Source organism: Onychomys torridus, chromosome 1 (assembly GCF_903995425.1).
Source record: "Onychomys torridus chromosome 1, mOncTor1.1, whole genome shotgun sequence".
In the NCBI taxonomy this organism is placed as follows: domain Eukaryota; kingdom Metazoa; phylum Chordata; class Mammalia; order Rodentia; family Cricetidae; genus Onychomys; species Onychomys torridus.
In genome coordinates, this window is record NC_050443.1 from 98969041 (window position 1) to 98977954 (window position 8914).

An 8914-nucleotide genomic window follows, 5' to 3' on the forward strand; every position below is an offset into this window, starting at 1 on the left:
TACATGATGAAGAGAACCTTAAGGTTTTTAATATTTAAAATGCCTAGAAGCCAATAATTAGTCTTAGAGTCTCTCTCTGCTAAGACTTCTGCCAATTTTACTAAACCAAATTGAGGTATTTTACTATTGGGTATCTGAGGCCACTTTACCTTTTACAACAGTCTACTTTCTGTAGTGGTCTCAACTGTTTACACGAACCATAGCAAACATTAGATCAACTCCATCTTCTCCTAATGTTCACATAAAGGTGCAAACTGAACAGGTAAGTGTGCAACAATGTGGAAGCGAGGTTATCACCATTTGATGATTTGATGTAAAAAAAAATTCTATTTTGTGTATTTTTAAAATAAATGCTAACATTAAACTGGCATCATGGTGCTACTGTCCTCAAATAGTTGCAGGAAGAAAATGTCATCTGTGCTCTCAAAGCATTAAATATGAAAGAGAGAGGGAGTCCGTGACGCCGTCACACAGCTCATGAATCCACCTGTTGCTCACCTTGGTGTTGAGGCTGGTCTGATGGAGGCCTGCAGGTCCCCAGTGCTGGTCTTCTGCTCATGCTGCCCAGGCCACCAAACCAGTGGGTACAACCACTGCGTGGTCTTAGCTGCAGACCAAGGGAAGAAGCATGGAAAGCGAACACAGCTTTGGAAGGAGGGAAAGGAGCTAGTGGGGCAGACTCCTTCCATGGGATGTGAGCGTTGCTTGATTTCCAGATTCTAGTGGTTACATTAACATAGTTTAAAAATACTAATGTACTTCAGACCCAAATATTTAAAATCAAAAGGTAATAAAAGGTTTTTTGTTTTTTGTTTTTTGTTTTTGTTTTTTGTGCTAAGTCTTCAGAATGTGGCATTTTACACTTCTAAACCCCCTAGAGCTGTGATTTACATGCTGAGTTGCCACATGTCACTTACGGTGAACATGGCAGGTAATACAGCCCTAAATAAAAGGTGAGCTAGGCTAGGAGAGATGTGGCTTTCCGTCTAGTTAAGACTTGTTGCTGTAGTCTGTTTTCTGCAGCGGAGTCACTGATGGCTGAAGGGTTAAATGATGCACTTGGGAGGCAGGGACAGGCAGATCTGAGTTTGATACTAGCCTTGTCTCAAACACACACACACACACACACACACACACACACACACACACACACACACACACAGTTATCAGGAGGCAGGGACAGGCAGATCTTTGTGAGTTTGAGACAGCCAGAACTGATGAGGAATATGTCCTTACCATTGTACACCAGAATCTTTTTGCCCTGTGACAAAGCTCCATATAGAAAGAACTTAATTCCATCTCAGTGAGGAAAGTCATGTTTTAGATTATTTTAAAAAAGAAAGACCAAATTAAAAAAGCGCAGTGAACTTAAGATAAGAAAGAACAGATGCTAAAGAAAAGCAACAGTTGGGACATGGGATGAGTTCAGCATGGCACTTTGCAGCTCTCATCCTTCCCTTCATAGAAACACCATTTGATAACCACCTGCATGAAGCTAACAGAAGACACTCGATAAGGAGGAAGACAGCTTTATAGCACTCCTCCCTCAACCCCAGTCTGTGCTGAGAGACCATTCACAGGGAAGAACTCAAATGAGCACTGGCCTTTGCTTTGGCCTCCATTCCCCACACTACGGAAGAGTACCTATGGCCTGAGCCTTTGGGCCTACTCATTTTGTGGCTTAACTCCAGAATCATGTTGATTCTACAGACTTAGGATGCAGGCCTACTTCTAGATTAGTGGACCAGGGTTTTAGACCACCTGCAGCATCTCCCCCCCACCCCCATTGTCTGAGGCTTCAAACATGGCTAGCCATGGGTACCAAGAAATACGCTACAAGCATATCCAATGCCATGCATGCCCCTATTTCCTAGCCTTTCATTCCTCTGCAGCTCCAGGCCTAAGCAGACCCAAGGTCTAGTTATGTTGACCTCAGTTAGTCCAGGCCAACCCTATGAGCACAGTATCTAGACTGTCCCATGTAACTCTGGTCTATGCCTACTCTACGGCACCTAGCCAACTGGAGGTCCAATCACAGGGACACAGGCTCCGCCCCCCCTACATATGTAGTCAACTGGTATTCCTCCACAGATCCTCAGGTCCCAATCATAGGTGTGAGGCTCATGCCTGCTGACTTGGTACAGAACCAGAATGCTGAGGACTAGCAACAAGCCAAAACAGTGGCTTTATTAGAACTTCTGGCCAGGCTGACAGGTGAAGTACTTTGCCAGATACTCAGTCTGAAAAACCTGGAACACGTTTCTACTACATACATTAACACACAGCTACAGGGGTCAAGTACAATTATGGGAACACAACAAAACAGCACCAGAAACAGACCATACAAAGATGTCAATTCAAACTCAGCAAAGCAATAAAATGCCGAGTTCCGCCAAGTCAGGAAATTAAATGGCCACAGTGAAAAAGTAAAAAAATCAACCACTCCACCTCCTTGCCAAAAAAAAGAGTTAGGTGTGCTATCACACACCTTTAATTCCAGCACTCAGGAGGAGAGAGGCCAGCCTGGTGTACAAGGTGAGTTCCAGGAAAGCCAGGGTCACACATAGGGAAAGCCTGTCTTGACGATCCGGCTGTGGGGTTGGGGACGGTTCTGCAGATGAAAGGCACAGAAGATAAAGGGTGTAGCAGTGTCAGAGCAGAAGTGACCAACCGAGGGAGGCTGTGAAAGCAGTGTGCAGGAAGAAGAATGAAGAAAGATTATATGGGGTTTACAGAGCACACTTAGCTCCCTAGGTGAAGGATAGCTCACATGAGCAGGGCTATATACAACAAAGGCCACACCAATATAGCATGCAGTGGGGAAAATTGGAAGCTTCCTGAGTTCAGGAACAGTGATGCTCACTCATCACTTTTATTCAACATAGCACTGGAAGTTTTGGCCAGAGTAATTAGGCAAGAAAAATAAAAGCATCCAAAATGGAAAGTCGTCAAATTGTCTTGTTTGCAAATGATATAGTTTTAGATAACAGAGAACCCTGAAGAATATAACAAAAGGAAGAAGCCTGTCCTAGTATATATTCAGTAAAGTTACAATGTACACAGATCAGTACAGTAGAATTTCTCCAAAACCCCCACATGACAGCACCAGACTATAACATATAAGTCTAGGAATAAACTTAACCAAGGAAGTAAAGGACACTGGTAAGAGTTCAAGATGACTCAAAACAGTGGAGGGTGACCACATGTTTACAGGCTGAATGCTGTTAAAATCCAGACCAGCCAAAGTAGTCCAGGGCTTAAAAGCCCTATCAAAATTCCAATGGCATTTTTCAAAGACACAGAAGATAATCCTAAAACTCAGAAGACCCTGAATAGCCAAAACCAAGTTGAACAAAAATATCAAAGATTGAGGCATGGTAGTACCTGGTTTTAAAATCTACAATATAATAATAATAAACAGCTTGGTGCTGGCATAAAAACAGACACATCCGCCGGGTGTTGGCGCATGCCTTTAATCCCAGCACTTGGGAGGCAGAGCCAGGTGGATCTCTGTGAGTTCGAGGCCAGCCTGGTCTACAAAGCGAGTTCCAGGAAAGGCGCAAAGCCACACAGAGAAACCCTGTCTCAAAAAAAACCAAAAAACAAAACAAAAACAAAAACAAAAAAAACCCAGACACATCATGGAGAAAGATTATATGTTCAATAAGTGGTAATGGGAAAAAATCTGTAAAAAGCTGTCACTGTAATAACCACATGAAACAACTTGGAAAGTTATTTTGGCATGGAGCTCTTGTAGATTTCAATCCATGATCTATCTGTTGGCCCCACTGCTTTTGGCCAGAGTTAAGGCAGCATATCTTGGTAGAAGTGACTGACAGAACAAAACCACTTACTTCAGGGCCAGAAGCTTACACACACCAAAATAAAAAGGGTGGTGGGGGAGAGAAGGGATGCTCCTGTTCTTCCCTTCAGGGCCCCATGCCAATGACATAAAACCATCTTGTTAAGCTTTCCACCATCTCTTACCCCAGAGCACCAAGCATGGACCAAACCTTAACCTGTGTGTTTGGGGTTCAGATCCACACTACAGCAACATCTACATGGAAAAGAATGAAATTGGACCTTCATCTAATGTGCGTATGCATATCAACTTAAGGGCCTGGAGAGGTAGCTTAATTACTGTTAAGTGCTGGCTACTCTTCCAGAGGACTTGGGTTCAATTCCCAGTTCACATGGCAGGTCATAACCATCTGTAACCCCAGTCTTAGAAGATCCAACACTTTTCTGGCCTCCATAAGCACTGCATGCACATGGTGCATAGACAGACATGCAGACAAAACACGCATACTCAAAATGGATTGAAGACCTAAACATAAGACCTGTATGGCCATAAAGCACAAAACTGGAAAACAAAACACCTCCTTGATCTTGGTCTTGATAGTGGATTTTTGGTCAAAGTACAGGAAACAAAACTTAAGTGGGACTATTTATCAGACTAAAGAGCTCCTTCACAGCAAGGGAAACAGAACAAGGGAACCTGTGTTGCAGAGAAAATATTTGCAAGCCACACACCTGGCAACCGATTACTTCCAAACATAAGGAACCCAACGAAGAAAGCCAAGCAACCAACCAAACAGGAACCTACCACAACGAACCTGGTTTTAACCAGGGCTATACAGCGAAATCCTGTCTCAAAACACAAAAACAACAAACAAAAAACCTGATTGTAAAATGAGCAAAGGAGTTGGAAAGACACTTCTGCAAAAATACTGAACTTCAATAGGTATGTGAAAGGTGTTGGATACCATTAAGATGCAAATCAAGAGTCCCAATGATGTGAGATGTCTTCTCACCTACCAACATGGTAATTATCAAAAAGAAGTGCTGAAGGTATGTGCAAACAGGGTACCTTCATACATGGTTGGGAATAGAGACTGGTGCTGCTACCATGGAAAACTATGGTTGTTTCTTAGATTCCTGACTGAATAGAAGCCCGGTATCACAACTAACGGCACAGTATACGTATCCTTTAGTTGATACTGAGAAGTATGTTTACTCTCGTCATAATTATGGTATTCTAGATCAACCAGTTAGTGAGACAAGGATTAGAAAAGGGTTAAAAAAAAAATCAGTTAAGGCCGGGCGGTGGTGGTGCATGTCTTTAGTCCCAGCACTTGGGAGGCAGAGGCAGGCGGATCTCTTGAGTTCGAGGCCTGCCTGGGCTACAGAATGAGTTCCAGGACAGGCACAAAACTACACAGAGAAACCCTGTCTTGAAAAAAAAAGCCCAAAAAACAAACAAAAAAAAAAATCAGTTAAGTTAAAACTATTTTTTAGAACTACCATGTAAAAGCTACTCTAATTATTCAACAACACAGCCAGAATCATTAGCTTCTCCTGCAGAAGCTACAAAGCCCAACAGAGAAATCTTTCAAAATGTGCGAAATCTCTGAGACAGGTGCCCCTGTATTGGGTGGATCTTTGAGTTTGAATCCAGCCTGGTTACTGAGTTAGTTTCAGGACAGCCAGGGCTACACAGAGAAGTCTTGTCTTAAAAAATCAAAAAATAAAAACAAGAAAACTGACCTCAGGCTGAAGAGATGGCTCAGCAGTTACAAGCATCAGCTGCTCTTCAGAGAACTTGTGTTCAATTCCCAGCACCCACATGGTGGCTCACAACCATCTGTTACTCCAGCTCTGGGGGATGACATCAGCTTGTGGTCATATATGCAGGCACACATACACAAAATCATTTTTAAAACTGACTTCAGAGCTGGAGAGATGGCTCAGTGGTTAAGAGCACTGACTACTCTTCCAGAGGTCCTGAGTTCAATTCCCAGCAACCCCGTGGTGGCTCACAACCATCTGTAATGAGATCTGTTGCCATCTTCTGGCCTGCAGAGACACATGCAAGCAGCAAGCAGAACACTGTATACACAATAAATAAATAAACCTTAAAAACAAAAAACAAACAAAATAAAAAAACACTGACTTCAAATTGGGTGGCGGCGCACACCTTTAATCCTAGCACTCAGGAGGCAGAGGCAGGTAGATCTCTGTGAGTTTGAGGCCAGCCTGGTCTACAAAGCGAGTTCTAGGACAGCCAGGACTGTTATACAGAAACCCAGACTCAGAGGTGGGGGGTGTGGGGGAGGATAGAAAACTAAACAACTGACTTCAAGGGTCGGGGTCTGGAGACATGGCTCAGAGCACTTACTGCTCTTGCAGAGTACCCAGGTTCTGTTCCCAGCACCCACATGATGGCTCACAAGAATGGATAACAAGTTCCAGGAGATCCAGCTCCCTCTTTTGGCTGCTGTGGACACTGCGTGTTGCAGATGGAACACTCAGACACATAAAATAAATTTTTAATTGGGCATGGTGGCAAACATATCTTTAATCCTAGCACTTAGGAGACAGAGACAGGTGGATCTGAGTATGAGACCAGCTTGGTCTACATAGGGAGTTCCAGAACAGCTAGGGCTACAAACAACAAAAAAACCAAATCTTTAAAACAAAACAAAAATACCTGACTTTAATAAATACTTCAATCCAAGAACTAGACATTTTGAGAAAAACATGGGCAAATCATTCAAGACACTGATCAAGAAACATGGTTATAAATTTGTTTGGCAAACACCATTAAAAGTAAAACAAGATATTCAAGGAAAATACTTGCAATATCCAACTGCAAAAGTATACTTCCTCGTACTAATGCCCTTTCACAAACAGGCAAAAGGAGAATACAAAAGGCTGACACTAGGAATAGTCAACTCCTCTAGCAGTGGCACATACCTTAGGAGGCAGCGGCCAGCAGAGAGAGGCCAGCCCAGTCTACTGACCAAGTTCCAGGTCAGCCAGGGTACACGGAGAGGCCTTGTCTTAAAAGTAAACAAGACTACAACAACAACAACAACAACAAAAAAAAAAAGCACAAAGAAAAGCAAAAAGAAAACCCAAAGAATATACAACTTCTTTCATAAGATAAGTGTAAATATAAGCTACTTAGGGAAACACCATTTGCCTGTTATTGAATAGTAAAGTTTATTGGACAGCCTCAGCAACCATGAGACCCTTCCTCAGAAAAGTAAAAGCTCATTGGCATGGGTGTGAGAAACCAGGTATCCTTACGCGAGTTACTCGACGTAGGACGGGTCAGTGGCCGAAGTGCTCCCATCTTTTTGCCTTTACTTCTAAGTCTTGTTTAAATGTGTACATATGTGTGTATGTGTTCATTACATCTCCTCATGGAGCTGTGAGTCTATAGCTTTCATTAAGACATAGTATTTACAATACAGTATTGTTTTTAAATGTGAGGAGGTGACTATTTCTGTGCTAATGTATATCTGGGAAGAATATATAGGAAACTGGTGGGCTGATTCGGGGGAAGAGGTAGGTTAGTAGTCAGGAAAGAAAGCCGGAAGTAGCAGTATGTACCTGTAAGCAGCACTTGAAAGGCTAAAGAAAGCAGTTAGATTAAAAAGTTTGAGGTCAGTCTGGACTACATGGCAAGACTTTGCCTCAAAAGACTTGGGATATAGGTTAGTTGGCAGAGTACTTGCCTAGCACACATGAGCCCAGGGTTCGATCCCCAGTACTGCTTAGACCAGGCATGACAACTTGGGAAATGAAAAGTGAAGTTCAGCGTCATCATCAGGTACATGAGACCACCATCTCAAAAACGAACTTGGAAGCTGGGTGTGGGTACTCAGATGCTAGCTCTCCACAGGCGGAAGCGCTGCAAGCTCAAGGCCAGTCTGGTCTACAGTGAGATTTAGGTTAGTTAGCCACAGCAAGACAGTAAAATCCCATCTCAAACCAAAACAAAACCTGAAATGTTTACATTTTGTTTGTGAGTGTATATGTAGGGCATGTGAGTGCACTAGTGTGGAGATCAGAGGACAACTTAGGGCACTTGGTTCTCTTCCACCATGTGGATTCTGGGGATTGAGCTCTGGTCCTTAATCCAGGCCACTGGTACAAAACTTTGAGTTAATTCAAAAGCATATCTAATTTGGAATCAATACTCATCATATTTGACTAATGCTATTGTGTGTATGTGTTGATGTATTTGTGGGTCAGAGGTTGTCTTCCTATATTATCACTCTTTTAAGAAAAAAATCGTGGGGGCTGGAGAGATGGCTCAGTGGTTAAGAGCACCAACTGCTCTTCCAGAGGACTCGGGTTCAATTTCCAGCACCTACATGGCAGCTAACAACGGTCTATAACTCCAAAATCTGACACCCTCACCCAGACGTACATGCAGGCAAAATACCAATGCACATAAAATAAAAATAAATTATTTTAAAAAACTGTGTGCATTTTGCACATGCACTTGTATGCAGGTATGTGCATGTGTGCAGCTGCTAAAGGTCAGAAACATTACAATCACCTGGAGCTGGAGTTTCAGACAGTGGTGAGCTGCATGATGTGGGTACTGGGAACTAACTCAGGTCCTCTGCAGGAGCAGTGTACTCTTCAGCAAAGAACCACTGCGACACTGCTCCTAGCCCTTGCTCCCATCTTTTGAGTTTCTCACTGAACTTGGAGCTGACTGATTGGCTAGGGCCAGTGAGTCCTTGGGATCAGCTGGTGTCTGCCTCTACAGTGGTGGTACTACATGTGCATGCTGCCATGCTCCTGTCTTTTATGTGGGTGCTGTGGCATGAACTCAAGTCTCAGTGCTTGCACAAGTGCTTTACTCAGCTGAGCCTTTGCCCCAGCACCAACAGTCAAAAACTGAGAAGTTTCAAACCATGATTAACTGAGTGGACACTTTAACAACCAACTAGTTAAATGCTATGAATTCAGAACTAAGCCAGACGCTTCTGAAATAGTTTTCAATCATAATATTTAGCAACATGGACAGAATTTTTGTTAGGTCATACAATCCCAAGGATTTCTTGCTTAAAAGAAAATGAGGGGAAATCACTTTCAGATTCCCTAGAGCTGT